The 21901-nt window shown below is 36.0% G+C and overlaps 1 protein-coding gene across 1 annotated transcript in view; it reads right to left on the minus strand.

The window, feature by feature from the left end:
- Nucleotides 1–21901, minus strand: part of PARD3B (par-3 family cell polarity regulator beta) — a 1040345-nt gene that overhangs the window by 691027 nt on the left and 327417 nt on the right. The gene's annotated exons all lie outside the window — the stretch shown is intronic.

Consider the following 21901-nt stretch of genomic DNA (forward strand, 5'->3'; position numbering starts at 1 on the left):
AAGAAATGGAGATGGCCACAGAAGCTTTCATGCCTGTGGAAAGCCAGCCAGCGGAAGCTACCAGCTTGCAGCTTGATGGATTGCTATTTACCAAAGGGCACATCTTCTTGCCCTCTCAGGTATCCTAGCGGTAGCTGGGGGACAGAAGCCATTGACAGGAGGCCCCAGAGAGTCATCTCTTACCCTCTACAGCTCAGCTCTCTCTCTCTGCCTTATAGGTCTCCAAGGAGCCTCCAGCTGTTGAAGCTGCCTCATTTCAGAGGACCACTTTAAAAATGTGTCCTGCTTTCTCCTTTTCCCCACGTACATTTCTTTACAAGACTAATGTATTAAAGGTTAGTTGGTTTCACTGCTGTTTCTTGTTTAAGTGGTACTTCATTTTGAATTTGTGCTACCAGTTTCTTTCATTCTTCCTGGGGTGCTCAGATTATCTTCTCTTGTCTCACTATTTTTCTTCTTCTTCCTTTTTAAATCTTGGTTTGTAAATCATCTGAGTTGTTCTTAACTTAGTTTCCCCAATGTTTAGTCCCTTTTTCTACCTTTACTAACTTATTGCTAGCATTTATTTTAAATTTCCCTTTAGTATTTTACTCTTTGGGCTTTAACTTTGTTTCCCCTCTGAAATCTCAATTTTCTAGTGTTATATATAACTTTGTTGCCTCAGTCTCCCTAATTTGCATATGGCAGATAGGAAGGGCGACGTAGGGACAGCAATGGAGAGGGGAAATTTCCCTCAAGGAAGAGAGGATGGATTTGTCCTCTGCTTGCCAAAACTAGCCTTTCTTATGCTCCTTAACTGGTCCTCCAAGCACTTCTATTAATATGGAGTCCAATACAATAAAACAAAATAAATCCCAAACTGGGTAACTTAAGAAACCTTCCCTAGTAATCACAGTTTGGTTTCTCATGGCACAAGCCATTTACCTCCAATACGAGCAGCTTGCAGGATCCCCAAACCTGGCACATATATAACCACTGGGCAAGGGGCAGTAAACCAGATGTTCTGCTTTGGAAAGGGCACTGTATCAACTCCCTAGGTTAACTTGGGGACCACTGAGAACTCCACGAGAAGCAGAGGAAAGGGCTCATTGCAGGGATCTTGGCTTCTCTTTTCCAGCAGCCAGTCTACCTCTAACCTCTTTCTAATCATAGGTCATAGGAAGATCCTCGTCACCTATGCGATCTTTCCAGTCACCATCCTTTTAGGAGAGAAAATAATTAAAAGAAAAGCAGAGAGAAACTGCTTGGATCTATGAAAATTAACATATTTTATATGTATATACACACACATATATATATATATATATACACACACACATACACACACGCACACTAAGAAAGAAAAACTTCTTTCTTAAGCCAGGGGTAATTTTAAAAAGAGGTGTATTTACACAAAGTCTTTCTTGTCTTTTCTTTTTTAATTTTTATTTTTCAGGGGGACATGTGCAGCCTGGTTCTGGAGGTAAATTTGTGTCATGGGGGTCTGTTGTACAGATTAGTTCATCATCATCATCCAGGTGCTAAGCCTAGTACACAGTAGTTGTTTTTTCTGTTCCTCTCCTTCCTCAAGTAAGCGCCAGTTTCTGTTGTTCCCTTTTTCACAAAAAGTATTTCTTAATTTTTTTCTTTAACAGAAAGAGATATAAACTTGATTGCAAAAAAAGTCAAAATCACTGCATGAAAATAAGCTTAGGGATTTCCTATTTCAAATATTTATACCAGTTTTGAATTGCATTACTACACATCATAGAAAATTTGCTACACAAAAGATTGCACCTATTATCAGTTCACTGGTGACCAAAGTGTTTGTATAACTACTTGTCTTTTTTTTTTTTTTTAAATACCTGTATGACCTTTAAAAAAAGAAAGTTAAAGCTTTGTTACGATGTCCAAATTTGTGGAAAGAGAAGGTTTTCCTCTCACTCTACTTCTCTCTTGGGATAAAACTTCAATAAAATTCAGAATTCAGAAATGTTTCAAACATTCTCCAAAAGGCTTTTGGTCCCTCAGAGTCCTATCAATAAATCAATTCACAGAATCTGGTAAGGTTTATTTATCTGACTGGAACTGAGGAATTTATACTAAATTACTACATTTTTGAAATATTGGTTCTCAAATGAAATATAAAAACAGAAAGAGAAAGAAAAAAATATTTTGACCTGACATCTTAATGAAGCGTTACTATAAAAACAGGGAAAGTAAAAGTTACATTTCCAGAGCTAGTCAGTTTTAACTTTAACCAACAACAAAAAAGGCCTTTAGTCTTAATTATTCATTTTAGCAATTGGTTTGTAACAAGCATCATAGAACTGCTTTGATTACTATATCCTAAAGAAGGCTGATTTACATGTTGAAAAACCCAACTTAGTTCAATTTTACAAAGTAGTAATTACTGATTAGCTACTCAAATTTTTGCACATATTGAACATTACCTGAAAGGAACATTAAAAAATCTAAACAAGTGAATATTTCTAGAATCAAAATGATATAAAACCAGCTTAAAGATATGAATTTAGGAATAACTAAGTTCAAGTTCTGTTCTCCCTTTTAGACCAAATATTCTAGTGGTTATATTTGACATTTAGAACATGCACAAAGATATAATTTAAATACATATATATACACACACTCAGAATGTTGCAATAATGAGAACTCTAAAAAAAAGCAATGAAATTCAGTTTTCAAGGAAACACAAATTATTTCTTCAACACTCTGCACTGCCTTTGCTCATCATGTACAGCATCTAAAAATGCCATTGAAGTAAGAATATATCTGTCTGGAAAATTTCTTTTAAATGGAAGCAAAGGTTAAAAGACTCATATTGGAAACTCTACAGCACAAAGAACTCCAATATTACCTTGAGGAATTTACAATCAGTTTAAAATTCCCATTTAGAAAACCTGATTTTCATGGGAAAGGTGCAGCAGTAATAAATCTAGTCCTGCTAGGAAGTCTAAGAGGAGAAAACAAAACAAAATTTCAGTATTTTTGAATTAACTCTTTTAAGCCACTCATAGCCAGGTTGTTAATTATGTTATCAGGGCATTAATTGCCATCCTTAAAGTGTTAGAACTCTCTTTTTTTTTTTTTCTTTAGATGGAGTCTCTCTCTGTCGCCCAGGTTGGAGTGCAGTGGTGGGATCTTGTCTCACTGCAACCTCCGCCTCCCGGGCTCCAGCGATTCTCCTGCCTCAGCCTCCCAAGTAGCTGGGACTACAGGCACGTGCCACCACACACCGCTAATTTTTGTATTTTTAGTAGAGACGGAGTTTTGCCATGTTGGCCAGACTAGTAAGAAGAGTGATTTAATCTATGGTTAGCAATAGAAACAAAGTTTTAAAAAATATTTTGCATTCACACATATGAAATTTATATATATAACAAACACCAAGGTTTATCAATGACTAAGATGTTAGTTTTTTAACTCTCCCATGTTAATTGAATAGAACATACAACACTGAATATCTGCTACTCCATCAACTATCTTTGAGATGATGAATTTCTTTGTAGTACATCTTTTATAATTCTTACTTTTTCTTGTACTGTATTTTTTTAATCTTTATTCCTAACAAATAACAAGTTCCTTAGGTTAAGGACACTATCTTATTGACACTGGTACTCCTGCAACATTGAGTACCATGGCTTGAATAGAGCAGGGGTACTCCTAGAATACATGGCGATGGTGTCACTGGAATGTCAACTAGCAGTTCTTAGCAACTCAGACCTAAGCTCTAATTTTCAAGCTGCACTCAAAACCACTGCAACAACAGAGCTAGCTTTGAAATTGTCCCATCTCTTTAGGTTTACAGCTAGTGAACTGTTCCCAGAATTCCCAAATAGTACCTGCTAATAACAGTACTAATTTCCCTGCATATCTTAGAATTGCCTTTCTACAATTTTATTAGTAATGATATTCATGTACATGAACAATGAAATCAACCCCAGATACAGAACTTCTAGATAAAACAACTGAAGAAAAAAAAAAAAAAAACTCTCAAGTTACTTCATTAACATAATGAAACAACCTGTCCTTCTGCACAGTCACTTACCTGTCAATGCTAAAGGCTGAAGACTCCAGTTCGCCCCCAGAGAATTGTCACTACTTTCTGATTTATCCCTTTAACTCTCAGATCACAACCTCCTCCTAGGATGTTATCACATTTTTCAGGGAAGAAACAAGGCACTGTATTTTAGATGAACATGAAATAACATGTCGGAAGAGGAGCCAGAGCTCTTTGTCCAACAACTGGTGTGGTGATTAACCTGGAAAAGGCACTAAACACTTTGAACTCTTCTCCAAGAGCATTAATCTTCCTACGTTAACTTCTAAAGACACTATGGTATGAATTAAAAATATCCATAGAGCCTAGTAAGCTCTCCAGAGTCTGGTAAGCTCTCTTATGAATATTTTTCCAAAAGGATCATTGTGAAAGCAATGCTTATCTTTCTTCTCTCAGAAACAAAGTACAATATTTCAACTTACCAATTTGTTTCTACAGTAAAATAGCAGGTATGCTCTTATCAGGAGATAACAGGAAATCTCAGGTATAATGGTAATTTATGTACATTTGGGGCCAGTCAATGGCTTGAGAAAAGCATTCTGATTGAGAAATAATGGTGTGATAATAAATAGGAAACATTTTTGATTATTATACATTTGTGATAAATGGTAGGGTTTCCCTAAAGAAATATTTTATCAATTATTTGCAAAAAGCTACAAGGCCCTGTTTATAAAACTCACTTATAGATACGGATAATACTGTGTTTATAATACCCCTCTTTGTTTATTGAATTTGATATACTTTGCCTCAGATTTCAGCAGCTTTTGGAATAAGCAAAAAAGAAATCGTGTTAAAAAATATTGATTCCTGAAATATACATACCACAAAAAGTTAATTTTGTAAATACCAAAATAGAATATGACATTTGTTTTTACAGCATAATGTCTTCATTTCTCTGTTATTCCTTGATTTATTGAAGCACAGACATGAATAAAAAGCCTTCTGTAACACATTGTCCTAAATTCTACCACTTGCCTTCTAGTGATCTACTCTATAGCGCAACAATTCCTCTGAAGGACAATGTCACCTCCCCTTGGAAATACATAACCCATTTTTTATCATATTTGGGTTAACAGACAAAAATTCTGGCACTTAATATCTTTTATTTGAGGTATTAAAAACAGTGTTTTAAAAATTGTTTATGGTGGGCCGGGTGCGGTGGCTCACGCTTGTAATCCCAGCACTTTGGGAGGCCGAGGCGGGCGGATCACGAGGTCAGGAGATCGAGACCATGGTGAAACCCCGTCTCTACAAAAAAATACAAAAAATTAGCCGGGCGTGGTGGCGGGCGCCTGTAGTCCCAGCTACTCGGAGAGGCTGAGGCAGGAGAATAGCGTGAACCCGGGAGGCGAAGCTTGCAGTGAGCCGAGATTGCGCCACCGCACTCCAGCCTGGGCAACAGAGCGAGACTCCGTCTCAAAAATAAAATAAAATAAAAATAAATTGTTTATGGTGAGGTGGGGATGATAACTAATTTGGTTGGAGAGTTATTATGGATCTTGCATATTTTAAGTTTTTATCAAAATGAGGGTAATATATTGTTACAACAGTTAACTTGAAGAAGAGTCAGAAATAGAAAAAAAATGCAGTTGTGATTTCAGAAGTAACTGACATGTTTTCAGGAGCACCATGTCAGATAATACTCATTTTCCTAATGAGTATAAAAAGATATCCTTAATGTTTTGTACATTTGAGGCCATCCAGCCATATAAACATGGAATAGTTCTGGAGCTGTGATGTTTTGTGTTTTTCTGGGTATCACAAATCATTGAGATAGTCAAGGCCATCCATATTTACTCTCTGTGAGTTCACTTACTCCACCAGAAATATGTACTGAGCTCTTTGGTCTCCAGGGCACTGCACTGGGCTGTGGGTATACACTGGTCAGCAGACATCATCTCTGCCTTTCTGTTGCTTATGATCTAGCCCAGTGGTCCTCAACCCTAGCTGCACAACAGAATACTCTGAAGAATGTTTAACAACATTGATGATGAGGCTCCAACCTGTGCTTCAATTTGTCTACAGTGATATTGAGCAATGGTATGTTTTAAAACTTTCCTAAATGATTTTAATGCACTTCCATGGTTGAGAAGCCCTAGTCTAGTGAATAAGAAAAGCATGAGATAAATATACAAATATAGAAGTTTTAAATGTTGAAAGGAAAGGTGTAAGAAGTTATAAGAGTGATTAATGAGACCGAAGAATTGGGAAAATTAGTCAAGAGGGGCCTCTCTGAATTGGTGATATTTAAGCTGAGAGCTAAAAGATGACTGGGAGTCAGAAAAGTGGAAGAACCTTGCGGGTGGAATTCCACGCAGAGGGAACAGCATGTGCTGAGGCTTTAGGGCTTACAAAGGCTTTGGCTTGTTGAAAGAACATTTAGAAAGCCAGTGTGGCTGGAATACAGTGTGTGAGCTATGCAGGGGCCAGAACTCAGTGGCCCACAGGAGGGTAGAGGAAGGACTGTGGATTTTATTTTAGTTGCAGTGGAAAGCCACTTGACACATTACCGTTTTGTCACAATGACTTTTTTCCCCCTTTAATATTTCCAATGAGAAATTATATTAAAAATCTGGACATCCAGCCAGATAAAAATGGACAAGACTCCAAGAAGTATTAGGCATGGTTTTCATCTACCTCTGGCAGATGGCAGTGACAACAGCAGTTATAAAACCTGAGGGCACACCTAGGACTCAGCCACTGGCGTGTCACTGCTCTCTACTCCAAGAAGTTCTCTGCTCTTTACAATTTTGACTATAACCCTGAGTTTTCCAATCAAGCTGCCTTTCAGTAGGACAAATTTCCCCAAAGACAATCCTCTTAAAACTGAAACTGTTCATAGTTTCTAATTACGAAGGAGAACTAGCATTTATTACATATTTACTTGGGTACCCAGGATTTAAAATTTATAAAATTGCCTATAGTATCATGCAAACGAAGCAAAGATAAAGGAAGGGCATAGACTGTTACAGCTGCTAACATCAAGAGAGGAGCCATATGCATAATGAGCGAAGAAGAAACGATCTGTTGATCCCACAGCAGTTCTGTAGTGGCGCTGACACATACTAATCAGTAATACATAGTCAGGAAGTGAGAATGATGTTATATTTCAAGAATCAAGAAATATTCACACAAAAATTTTGATAATAACATCTTGGGCAATGCCACTGAAGAGCTTATACAGCATAAGAAGCTACTCGATCCTGGAGTACCCCAACACACAACATAATGTCACACACCAGCAACCATGACCAAGAGTTAAATGGTTGTTAAACTAACAAACAAGAGAAGGGAAATGCACATTTGCAGTCTTTCTGCAAAAGAAATCCAAGGAACTACAGTCAAATACCAGTCAAGGATCCCCAGACCAAGCTGAATGGGTGTCAGAAGGGCAACAGTGCTGAAAACGTACCTGTTGATAAAATTAAAAAGAGTTGGGACACATATGCATGTGCAAGTCATCCAAAGGGAGGAAAAAAAAGTAAACTGCAAAAGTTAAAGTACCTTCAATGAGGACTTAGGCAAGCAAGTCTCAGTCTTTCTCTCTACCCTGGTCCTGGCATCATCCGAGGTCAATGGTTCCCAGCAGACAATTAAGAATAATTGAGACCCCCAAAGAGCTCTTGTTCACGTGACCTTGTACAAGTTACTCAAGCACTGTGTGTCTTCACTTCTTTGTCTATTAAGTGGGGATAATATTACTCAATACCTTTGAATGTTTTCACAATTCAGTATTATATTATCACAATGCCTATTACAAGTATATAATACACATTTTAAAATTATTTTTACTGGTACATAGTCTATCTTTCTTCTTAGAAAACAAATTCCTATATGTGTTTTTACACCAGTTTCTGCATCAGTTTCATGCCCATAGGGCAGTTTTAAAGATTCACTATTTTAATTTATGTACCTCTCTGATAAGACCTCATCTTGTCAGTTAATCATGATTAACATTAGACAGATTTGTATTCACTAAACTCATATTAAAACAAGAATATGAGCATATGACAGTGGTTAAGAGATTGACTGTGAACTCAGAGAATCCTCAGTTTAAATCCTGGTTCTACACGATCTCTTGTACAATTTGGAACATTTCTAAAACTCCTACAGCTATGCTCCATCACCTGTAAAATTAGGACAGTAATATTATTTTTCAACGGGATTATTATTAGGATTAAAATAAGCAGTACTTGTCATCCTGTGAGTTGTTGGTAACTGTAATTTTTAAAAAGCAAGAGGGAAAAAAATGCTGTAGGGAGACAGTCCAAAGTGCATGAGAAGGGAGAAAGATGATAACCCAGCATGTTAATAGATTGATCAACAACATTTTACCTTTGTCAATGTATTTATAAGTAACGCACTGTTTTCAAACCATGGATGAAAAAAAACTGAAGAATCCACCTTACTCAAATACTATTGCTACTAGTCGGCAGAGAAGTCACCAAAGTTTCCGCTGACGACTCCCCAACCACACAGCACATGGCCCATGCAGAGCACGTGGCCCGTGCCGTGCATTGGGTGAGAAAGCTGGAGCAGGTGCATGGAGCAGAAGGTTCTCTTCCTGGCTGTGGAGTAAAACTGTGTTCTGGGATTTCAGGCTGAACAGCCAAAAAGTGCTCTCCTACAGCACACTGGGGAACAGACCACCGAAACTGAATATCTATAACCATCTTCAAAGAAAATTTTGAACAAAATCTTACATTCTGTACTTAGGGCCTTCCCAGAACCTAGTACACAAAGTATACTCAATTAATATTAAACAATTGGAAATTTGTTTTTAGGTGGGCTTTCTGGGAACTAAAAAGAAAAAGCCTACAATAGCCTCACCATCAGCTCTGATTTTCCATCTATAACCCTGTAATTATCAGAACTAACAGGAATGCTCTTATTTAAAATACTGATATTTTAAAACAGAGAAGCTACAAGTTCCATTCAAAATAAGTCTTCACATTATTATGAACCTAATGGTTTCAATGATAAGCCCTGTCACTGGGGAAGTAGCTTATTTTTAACAAATATATATCAGTTACACATGATATACTTGACAAAATACTTTTTAAAAGAACAGAAGGATAAAATTTGGTGTGTGTGTGTGTGTATACACACATACTATATACTATATATGTACTATATAAATATATATATTTTTTACATTCTTTTTTATTTGTTTTTGAGACGGAGTCTTGCTCTGTCACCCAGGCTGGAGTACAGTGGCGCCATCTTGGCTCACTGCAAGTTCCACCTCCAGGGTTCAAGCCATTCTCCTGCCTCAGCCTCCTGAGTAGCTGGGACTACAGGCGCCCATCACCATGCCAGGCTAATTTTTTTTTTGTATTTTTAGTAGAGAGAGGGTTTCACCATGTTAGCCAGGATGGTCTTGATCTCCTGACCTTGTGATCTGCCCACCTCGGCCTCCCAAAGTGCTGGGGTTACAGGCGTGAGCCACTGCACCCGGCCTATTTTTTGCATTCTTAACACATTCTCAGAAGACTCTAACATGAGAAACTTCAGTGATCTTATGTGAACAGGATAGAGAAATGTAAAAAAAAAATGTAGGGAAAACCAGAATGAAAAATAGTAAATATGGACAAAAAGGAAAAAAGTGAAACTGTGGGATAACAGTGACTAACAGAAGTCTGGGTATCAGGTTATAATCAAGCATCATATAACAAATAAGGTGTTCTAAATGAGGGCATGAGGGCAGAAATAATAAGATCTATCAGTCACTGAATTATACTTCATTGTCAATAAATCTGTGCTCAGAACAATTAAATCAGTTTTCTTCTATTATTAAATCAATGAGTTATATATATTAGCCCCAAACATCATGGGAAAACTTTGATGGATATACCCTTCAAGTCTCTTGCCCTTCCACTAAGTATACCTCAATTATCAAACTGACTAATAAATACCCCCGTTCCCACTTTGTTTCTAAACCCTGCCTTTTTTCAGAAGAATGGGATGTGGAATGTTCAGACAAGAGATCTAGTTTTACAGGTTAGTGTGTAAAGAGAAATATAACATTTTAATAATAAAAAAGGTCTGGAAAATAGGTTGTAATATTGTCTATATTTTAATAAGCAGGTTTTAAATATACATGAGCCTTAAAAGCCTAGCTATACATTCTATAACTGAGCATAAAGAGGCATATCTGCTAATTCAATGGACACGTCACTGAGTGTAATTGAGTAATCAATGAATTGATCATGTTTTGCTTTATTAGGTGCATATTTGAAAAACAGACCAGTGACTTCCATGCATTTGCATTGTTCCAAAAACACCATTTAGGTAAAATATGAAACCCCCAGTGTTCCCCCCGAAATTAGCAGTGTTCATCAAGCAACCAAAATCCAATAAAATGAGTCTACATGCCCTCCCCACAAAGTGTCACTGTTTCTCTCATGCCGCATTAAACATATTTTTAAACACTCAGAGTGTATCTGTTCCCTTTAGCAAATCTTGCAGTAAAATGATATTAAGTAATTAACAGCATGACAGTGATGGAAACAGATGTCACAAGTAAAAAACGTCAAGGCAGAGTGATGCAGAAGAGAGAAAACCGGTCCAGAATCAGGAGACCTGGCTTCCTTCCCATCAATGTCACTGATTATGGCTTTACCCTAGGCAAGTCATTTAACCTGGTTACACTTAAGCCTCCCTTTCTTCAACCATCTGCTTTGCTCATAGGAATGTGGTGACAATTAACAAGAGTGCTTTGAGGTCACAAGAGAAAGACTGCATAAATACAAGGTAGTATTATTCTGATTACAAGGAGGCATCAAGCAAGTTTCTGTATAAGCTGTAATTATAAGGGAGAGTAATCCACAATGGCAAAGGTAATACTGCAAATTACAATCTATGTCATTTTTGACACTTATCATTTTAGGAAATAAATTAGAGACACAATGAAAGAGAGAAGTAACTTGAAGTGAGATGCTGAACAGTGGCAAGAGATCCGAGTAGCTACCCTGGAAAACTTAACAATGTACAGCCATTTATTAAATGTTTGAACCAAAAGTCACTAAAAGATGAACTCTGATAGCTTATAATAAAGCACAGTGGTTTAGTAGTCCACGCACAACATTACAAGTAATTTGGGGCTTTACAGTCACAACCATTATTTCTAACACAGCACATATTTCTAAATAAAGAATCTAAATCCTCTATCAGTGTTTCTTTTAAGTGAAAATAACTGTTAATATGTTCCACATAGCATTTTCTATAAAATGAACAAAACATTTAATAAAGCCACACTTCATTAGTTAAAACTCCTCTATTTCCAATTACCGATATTCTAATCTGCCTACATTTTTATTTCTTAAAGCCCCTCTGATCTATCAGAGTGTCATCAATTAAAATCAAATGTCAATTAATTGTGGCTCTGAATCCCTGCATCCACACACAATTTTCATCAGCTAATATTCTACTCTTTCTTGAGAGTTTCTGGGTAGCTTTCATTTATCTAAAGCTTGTAAAGTAATTTTACTCCAGGCAGATATGCAGGATGTGCACAGAGCTCTACAAATTCTATTAATTCTAACGATGAAAACAGTTACTTATTTAAACTATTTCAAGTACTGTCCCTACAGACACCTTAGAGCCATCAGTTCTTCACACCAACATTTTCCTAAGAGGTTTGAGACAGAGGTCACTTAGAGGCTGTTGCAGTATGGGGAGTCTTGAATTTTGCCATACAGGATTTAAGACTTTGGGTAATCGAATAATACATAACCCTCTACAATTAATTCTTCACAAGCCAAACAAGCTAGGCAAAGGGATAGTGGCATTACCCTGGGGTTACCACTACCAGTGCCAATAACCTGACAAACAAGTGTAAGCCCTTTAATGAGCTGTCACTGACTAGTGTAAAAATGCAGAATCCAGGTTTAGCCACAGTTCTTTAGGGTCGAGACTGATGGCTTTGTCTGTTTATTTAATCTACCTTTTCTTTGATAAACATACTTATTTTCATCATAAAACATTACAAAATACTACTGTCCAAATCCTACACACATTTACTTCCAAAGAATGTTTATTACGTTAATCAAAAACACATTCTTTCTTGACAAAATTATTTTAGGTATCTATTCTTCTCTGCCTTTAAAAAAATTCCTTTTTGCCTCTTCAATCAACAAATATACTTCAATAAACACTGAATAACAATCATATGGAGAAAGGATACCATTTTTTCAAGTAAGAATTAGATTTCAACTACTTTAGAGAGAAATGCAACTTGGTCATAGGCAAAATACATTTTTAGGATATAAATTGAACAGAGACCATTAAAGGCAGATTATTTAAAGGGGAATTTACATGAGGCTATTTCTTTTACTAAAGAAAAAAATGAAATCAGAGCATTAAGTTCATTTTACAGATGAAACATACTCAGAAGTAGAGAATACTAACTGGAATTAAAATCTAGACTATGGCAAGAAGCTTGCAGCCCAAGCTTCAACAATACTTTGAGCCATGATTTTTAAAGGCACATAAAAATTGCTTAAATGAACAATTTTTGTGTCAATCCTCTATACTGAAATATTATACCACATGACACTGTAACCCATTGAAAGCATGAATGATGAAAAGATCTCTAAGATAATACCAAATGCGGAGCTTACCTTTTGACCTAAAAGGATGCAACTAGAATTCGGCAAATGTAGACAAAGGGATGGTAAATATGTCTATTAGATTGTCTCTTTCTAGTATCAAATGTCTTAAGAATTTTGCAGCTGTGTAATTAAATGCTGCTCATAATCAAAGGTCTTTAAAAAACAAAGCAGTGATTATGAGTATCTCAGATTGATTCACATGCTCAGAGATGCCAAGCTTGAGGTGCAAATTCATTCTTCTGTTTTGAAACTTTAGCAATTAGACTGGTATTCTCCTCCCTGCCCCCCACTCTTAGTTTGGATTTATTTAAAAGTAACTTGTAGCCCAAAGAGGATTTATGTGAATTAACCAGATACAAGGCCAGTAAGTAACAGGTCTGAAGGCTGAATCAGATCTGTAGTATTTTAAGGATGTTAAAAGAATGTCAAAAGCTGGAAAGCTTGCCAATACTATTTTTTTCCTCAGGAGAAAAAAAAACCAATTGTTAATTTCTAAGCATTTATACTTCAAAGTAAATTATACCCCATGTTACAAGAAGGACAATAGCTATCTTATAAAGTTTTCCAAACTCAACTAATTTTAATAAAACCTCATGTTGGTATATTATTTTAAAATAAACTATCATTAAATGGGCCTTCTCCAAACCCCAAAAGGAATACACATAAATTAATAATAAAGTTGATATGCTAACATTTATTGAGTGCTTTTCATATGCCAGGCACTATGCTAAGAGCTTTGCAGGGAAAATTTCATTAAACACTAATAGTACATGCTATGATTATTCCCATTTCACAAACAAGGAAACTGAACCTTAAAACGGTGAAGAAATTTGACTGAGCTCAAACAGCTTACAGGTGTTGGGTGCGGGATTTGAAGTAAGGCAATTTGACTCCAAAGTGCTAACTCCTTATCTACAAAATACTGAATTTGATGCCACAAACGAACTTGAAGATCTTTCAAGGTTGATTCATTTTTTCTTGTTTCTATAGTAAACCTAAGCCATTCCTTCTATCGGCATCCAGCCAATAAATGGAACTGCTTCTAGTCAAAGACTGTGACATCAGCCTAGAGAACTTGTCTTACTTTCTTGTTTAAACAGAAAGGCAAAAGCCTGTATTATCATCTGTGCCCTGAGAGATCTTATAATTTAGTTGAAGAGATAAACTATACACTCAAGTGTTCAACGTGGTTTTTAGATAAGTTCTGCAGTAATAGGGAAAGCAGAAGTAAGACAAGCTATTGATCTAGGAGAGGAATAAAGACAACTGCAGGGAGCCAGTGAAGACAGAACTGTCTGAACAAGCAAGAGGGGGCACCAGATAGTTTTACACTGGAAGACAGAGCTTCAGAAAAAGATGAATATAGTAAATGGTTTGAGGGCTCTAATAGCCCAAAAACAAGTTGCAGAATTTGCCCACTGTATGGGGACTGACTATGTCAAAAATGAAGTTTTAGGGCAGTCAAGGACATTTAACCAGATACAGGGCCAGTACGTAACAGGTCTGAAGTTTGGGTTATTGACTTAAAGAAATAGTAGATGGCAATGAAATTGGTGTTAGTGAGTACAAAATACAGTCAGCCCTCCGTATCTATGGATTCTGCATCTATTCAACCAATCGCAGACCAAAAATACTTGAAATAAAAATAATAAAAATTTTAAAACACTAGAGTATTACAACTCTTTACATACTATTTACATTGTATTAGGTATTATGAGTAACCTAGAGATGATGTGCTTAGGTTATATGCAAATGCTACAGCATTTTGTATCAGCGATTTGCGCATTCACAGATTTTGGTATCTGGAGAGGGTTCTGGAATCAGTCCCCCAGGAATCCTGAGGGGACCACTGTACTCCAGAATGTTAGATAGAAAATGAAAAGGAAAAAATAACAGAATGTAAATGAACACAGGATTTTTTAAGAATAAAGAAAAATTAAACATGTTTGTAAGTACAGAGAGAATGGACTACATAGAGAGAGGAATTGAAAACATGAAAGACAAAAAGGTAATTCTTTGAACAGAAGTCCCAGAGAATCAAGAAGATACAGAATTATTATTAAAAACATAAATAAAATAGGCTTGGCAAAGAGGAAAAACATTTCTTACTTAGACTACAGTAAATAGACACAAGTAAAAATACACCCAGATTTTCATGTCAAAGGTGGTCTCAATATTATCAACTAAATTAAAGGTTAATATCTTCCTGCAAACTGTTATGGGAGTAGAAATGGAGTTGGATTCAGGAAGACTTAAATTGTCTGGAGTGGTCTAAACAGTAGCATCTTTTTTAAATGAAATTATAAAACAACACTTTTTTTCTTTTCATTTTCTGTTTTACCAGGACTCTGGGCAGCGGGTAAGGGAGGACTTTCTCCCGAACACTCATGTCTCAGAGAAGAACCAACACATTTATAAAAACTTCTCACTTGGTTGATCACCGGACAATCTATAAAACCAAAAAAAAGTTTTATTCAATTTACATTTATTGAAACTTCTTCAAACATTGCTGCCCAGCCTTACTGTTGCTGGAAATAAAAATTCCTCATAAAAATTTAAGTATGGAAGAATATTTATTTCATTTTGGTACTTAAAAGGACTTTCCCAGTAATTTCTAACTCATTTTGTTATCAATTTACAAACTGTATTTAAGTATAAGATAGTAATGTTAAGACGTTTTCTAAGTGTGAAATAACAACAAATGAGCTGTCTTGATTCATTCTTCAAGTTACTAATATCGGCATGTTTGAAGTTTAGATTACTGAGAATCTTTAACAGTCAATGTCAGTTAAGCGTGGGTCCATTGGCAGATTATTCAACTGGTCCAACAATATGGCCTTTATGCTGCTACGTTCCAGAAATACGAGTGTAGCTGCATTCAAAAACAGCATGCTTACCTATGATATACATAGTGACCTTTTATTAACAGCAAATTCTTTTGAGAAGCATATTGGGAAGAAGACCATGTAATCATATCGAAAATACTTTTGGTTAAGTTCTGGAATGCTGAAATGGAAAAAAAAAAAAAGTATTCTGATTAAGAAAACCAACTGCATGCAACAGCTATTAACCAGGATGGTAGTGGTTTAGTGAGTTAGAACCATTTGCAGATATTGGAAAAACAAGTTAAATATTTACACTCTAAAAATGGCAACCAGGGCAGAAACCATGCAGGGCAATTTGCAATTCCAAAGTGGAGTATTTTCATCTGTCCATGGGTGGAAGGCTAGCATGACCCTCACCTGCTCCATTTTGTCAGTTGGTCAGCTACAATCTCAGCCATTCCACTCCAACTATTGTTATTATTAAGGCAGGAGAGAGATTCAAAAGTTAAAGGCATGTTCTCAGAAAGAAGTATGAAAGAAGCAGAGGAGAATGCTAAATCAGTGTGCCCAAAGCTCACCTACAGCAAGGGAAGGTAAAGTTCTCTTTTTTTCTCCCTTTCTGCACTGAGATCTTCACCCAACTATGGCACTTAAATGAGATTGACCAAGACGTCTTTGATGACTGTCCTATCCAGAAGCAATGTTTTCTTTATTGCCCTGCAAATTATTTAGAACTCCACTTGTTTAAGCACCAAGTCATACTGTGATAGTATTTCAGAGTTTTGGGCATACACGTTTATATGTGCTTTGTGTTAAACTGATGTTTAAAATAGCCCCAATTATCGTCCTTGTAGTCTTTCCCTTTGCAATGGAATTTTGAAACTCCTTTCATCAAAAGCAGAGTGTATTTTTCCACTCCCTGAATCTAGGCTAACTTTGACTTATTTTACCCAACAGAAGTGACAGAATTGATATTGTGCTATTCGAAACCGAGGCCTCTAGAGACCCTGCATGTGTCTACTTGCTCCTCTGGAACTCTTCCACTACTGTGAGAACAAGGTCTAGCCTACTGGAGGGTAAAAGATCCTATGAAGGAGAGTCCAATTGTCCCAGCCAAAGTCATATGAAACCAGCCAATAGCCTATCAATTTCCAAACACATGAGAGGGCACAGCCTAGATCAGCAGAGCTGCCTAATTGACCTAAAACTGTCCATAGATGCATGAGTAAACCCAGCCAAAACCAGAACTGCTCAGCTAACATGTGGACTCATGGGCAATGAAAAATGCTTACTGTTTTAAATCACTGAATTTTGCAGTTATTTACTAAGCAGCATCTTTTTGTAGTAATAGATAATTGATAGATGCATTTTCTTCTAGATATAAGCTTAAATTAAAAAGTATACATATATTATCTATCAATATCTGTCTGTCTGTCTGTCTGTCTGTCTATCTATCTATCTATCTATCTATCTATCTATCTATCTATCTATCTATCTATCTATCTACCTACCTACCTACCTACCTACCTACCTATCTATCTAAATGCTCTGGGTCAACCACATAGCTTCCAACAGATTACCAGGTCTTATTAAGGAGCATAAGTAATGGGCTACAGAAAAAGTCATGATTGTTTTCAAAATTCCTTCTTGAAATATCTTGTGCCTATACCTCCTCTCTAATAGAATGGATTCCTGTATCAACTCAAACCATTACTACATGATTTTAACATTATAATTATAATCCAAAGCAGCCAAAGTAGTATATTTTCCAAAACAGAATTATGTTATTAGTTATCTTAGTTCATTTGGGCTGCTATAACAAAGTACCATAAACCAGGTAGCATAGGAACACCATAAATTTATTTCTCACACTTCTAAAGGCTGGGAAGTCTGAGATAAAGGTGCCAGCAGGTCCGGTGTCTGGTGAGGGCCTGCTTTCTGGTTCATGGATGATTGGCTTCTCGCTGCACCCTCACATGGTAGAAGGAGCAGGAGATCTCTCTGGGGTGTCTTTTACAATGGCACTAATCCTATTCATGAGAGCTTTGCCCTCATGACTGAATCACCTCCCCCAGGCCCTACCTCTTAGTACTAACACCTTAGGAGTTAGGATTTCAACATAGGAATTTCACAATGGGGAGGGCAGACCTAAGCATTCAGTCCATTGCATTAGTCCTATTACATCTTCAGTAAGTATTTTTTTAGTATCACCAAAAATGTATTATTCTTTAGTCCTAAAGAGGGCTATGCATTGCTTGCTAAAATACTAATAAAAACTCAAACTCTTTTTCTAATCTCATTTTTGGATTTTTTTTTGGGGGGGATCATAATTCTGTCTATAATCCCAAACATATTATTGGAATTACTTACTCCTCTTCCACTGATGAAAATCATTTGTGTTAGCTTAGCTGTCAGGTGACACATATATATCTGTTGTCACTTATGTTTAGATGTCACAGTTTATATACTTTAACATAGGACTAATATTTAATATCAAAAATGGCAAATGTATTTGTATTTGCCATTCTTATAATTTCAAAACTGGCTTGAAGAGTATGCTATACAATTGAATATTTAGAAATTGCTAGAGTATATCCTTGGGTTCTGGTATACTGTACTGGAATTTAAGAGGTCGATGGCCCAAAGGAAACAGAATACTAACTGAGGAAACTTCAAAACTGCTATGAAGACCTGGTTTGCTTCTGAGAGAAATAATAAAATGCTTTCACAGATCAAACTCACATGTTGTGAGGAGATCCACAGCTGCATGGCATGGCATAACACTGTGCTGGGGCTTCTAGCTGTGTAGTCCCCTTGCAGTTTCATTAACATAATTAGAATTGGGACTTAATTAGTAACACTCAGGTTCTATTCTTAGTGATGAGGGGTGTGCTATTTTCCTCAGAGAACAATTTCACCTAGGAGCTTCTTTAGGAGAAACGAAGTTGCTTGAAAATATAATGAGAATTTGAAGAAACGATAATTGGCTGCTACAGATGTCAAGAACTTTAAGATAAACTGCTCCTATCCACCACTCAAGATCAAGAGATAACAGAGTGGACATCTCTCAACAATTATTTGTCCAAGCAACGTCCATTCCCCATTCCTAACAGCCCTACAATTTTCTCTGGGGGATTACTTTGTGTGTGCTCTTGCCTGGGTGACAAATCCAGGTGCCTAGTGCTCACTACCAAAGCCAAAGATGCTAGATACTGCATATGTCTCTGGGGTGGTAAAATAGGTGTATTAGTTCGTTCTCACACTCTTATAAAGATACTTCCCAAGACTGGGTAATTTATAAAGGAAAGAGGTTTAATTGACTCACAGTTCCACATGGCTGGGGAGGCCTCAGGAAACTTAGAATCATGGCAGAAGGCAAGGGGAATATGGAGGCAGGAAAGAAAAGAGGGAGGAGCAAAGGTAGAAGAGCCCCTTATAAAACCATCAGATCTCATGGGAATTCACTCATTATCACAAAAAACAGCATAGGGGAAAATGCCCCTATGATCTAATGACCATCCACTGAGTTCCTACTTGACATGCAGGGATTACAATTTGAGATGAGATTTGGGTGGGGACACAGAGCCAAACCATATCAGGAGGGGTAAGAATGAGGCTTAAGCTTAGTCAACAATGTCTCTTGGAGGTGTGAATCTCACTGAAGTCACCCGAGGATGAGAAAAGTCTGATGTCTGCTTGCAGAACTATATCCTAACTAGCTTATTCCTTCTGAAAAACAGTTTTCACTCGTTTCCTCATCTTGCCGTAATTCCTGTTCATTTTTAAATTCTCAATCATTACCCTATTTATTTTATAAGCCCTTGTTTTTTTCCAATATATTTCTTCTCATTTAGGGTAGTCAGTTTTCATCACATGGACTCAAGAAGCTCAATTACGAGGTCAAAACCTGACTACTACTCATCAAAGAGGGTGGGATGCTTGAGTGGTGATGGAGGATGGCATTGTCTCAATCCCAGCTACAAGTTAAACAATGCATTCAGTAAAATAATAAAAATTGATTTATTTCTCTTCGTAGCCACCATCATCATAGGAAAAGATAAAATTCCTCCTTGAGTCTCAAGCTATCTAGCTGCCAAGGCTTAGACACAGTAGGTAACTACACTTTTCCATGCTTATTTCTTCCCAGGGTTTTCTACCTATTACTCAGAAATAATTGATTACCCTTCCCACATCAGCATCAGCTGTGGGTTTTCTTTTACCAGTACCTAAGAGACAGAGAGAGAGAGAGATACACATATATATCTTATATACATAGATATCTGTATATATACATATATTTATATATCTGATATATTAATGCATATATATCAGATTGTGTGTGTATAGCTCAGGTATATATGTTACACTTGGCAGAATTTCTTCCTCTTCTCTTTCAATTTACACTGTTCTCTTTGTTGAAAATCCTGCTCAATATACAGTTTGTCAAGAGTTGTCTTTTATTAGCCTCACTGATCATTCCACTACTGTGAATCCAATTCGGCACTTACATATATCACTTGCATTGCATTTTCACTTATTTTAGTTTGTGAACTGTTTTAGATGTGTGTACATTCCAACTATTACATTAAATTTAAAGCTCCCCAAAAGCTGGAAGAGACTTTTTGTTTTCACTTTCTAATATTCAGCATTTCTAATAAAGAATTCTACATGCAGTAGGGACTGTTACTGTTGAATAATAATTTTTCACAAAGATTTTTAGAAGATATTTGAGAGGGAGCCAAATCTTGCAAAAGACTATTCACAGATGACTTTTAACAATTTTAATAGTAACTAATTGATATCTTCATATATTTTTAATACATGGAATTGCTGTACAGATGCTTGTAACTTTTCCTTATTTAAAAAGAAAAAAATCTGTAAAATTAATGCCCCTTTAATACTAGTTTGAAATTTTACAAAGATTCAGACCAAATCAAGCTACAAGCAGCTACCAATGTTATAATCAATGTCCCATTACCAAATGAATGGGAAGATTTCATCCTCTTAACATTCTAACAGCATGAAGAAGAAAGTATCTTCTCCGAGTGAAAGCCATGATGTTTTAATTCTATGTTATCCTTGGGTAACCTTTCTCCTCTTTGAAAATTCCCTGCAGATTAATGTTTATTGGGATTGCACTGTTTTGGTTGCACAAAGCACACATCTTCCACCCTTTAACTGTTTCAAAACAAGACTCATAAGATCTGATTGCTCAAGATCCTATTTCACCATCAGTGGTTTTAGTCCTTCATTTTACAGCTTTTACAGAACCTGAGTTTAATAAAATATTCCCTGAAATATCATGCATCAAATACTATATCACTAAGGCAAATAACACAGTTATAACATGCCCTTAGTGCTCTACAAATTCTAGATTATGTTGAAATTCAATTCAGATCACTAAAATTTGACTTCCAATTTAACATACTACAACTGAAATTGACTATAACTTTTTGTGAATCACAATCACTTCTGTGTATAAAAATTATCAATAAAAGTATATCCTCTATAGGCACCTGTGTCAAAAGTAGGCTACCTTCTTGCTTTTTTCTAAAAGTTAGCATCAGTGGTGTCATATTGCTTAGTGACTCTCATAGGTAAAAAATTATTTAATTGAAATAGGAACAATAATTAAGATTTCTCTATCCCAGTATTTCTCAATCTTTTTTCTTCTACCCTCTCTCCACAGCCTTTTTAAGACATTGCCTTCCTAATTGCCACCTCCATATGGAATTTTAATATATTGTATATTTGCTGATGTACTGCACATATATCTCTGCTTTACATAATACATAAAAAGAATAAGTATAGGGTTAAGGCTGACTGAATATATTTTTAAGTTAAAATCTAATTAAAAATTAAAAAGCTATTAATGCAATTTATTTTACATAAGTTGTGCTGTATCAAATTTTATATACAAATCAATACACAAAAATACATAATAATGACAATATAATCAAATTTTTCAGTCCTTCAAAATTATTTCCCAGCAAAAGCAAAACAATTGAACAATTAAATCATTTTTTTAAAATTTATTTTCAGTGAATTTACCTTTAACCTTTAGTTGATACGAATACAAGAAAGTAATTTTTCACTTAATTGGCTACTGGATAATCATTCAGATATTGTCAATACTTTCTCTTAGCACTTGATATAATTAATAATGGGTTGAATAACTTTTATTAAAATTCATAAAATATAAACTAATCTAATTTTCAAAACCTGAGTCACACACAAACACAAAGCAGTCAGAGATAGCTAAGAGGCAGACAGACATAGGCCACCTCTCAGGTTCAACTCTGAGATCTAGCAATATACAGAGTCCTACAACTAAGCTGTATGTGCACCATAGTTTTCGAACACTGATCTCATATCATAAAAAATATTTTATATCTTTCATGAAC

The sequence above is a fragment of the Hylobates moloch genome, unplaced genomic scaffold (genome assembly GCF_009828535.3).
Source record: "Hylobates moloch isolate HMO894 unplaced genomic scaffold, HMol_V3 SCAFFOLD_1, whole genome shotgun sequence".
Taxonomy (NCBI): Eukaryota; Metazoa; Chordata; class Mammalia; order Primates; family Hylobatidae; genus Hylobates; species Hylobates moloch.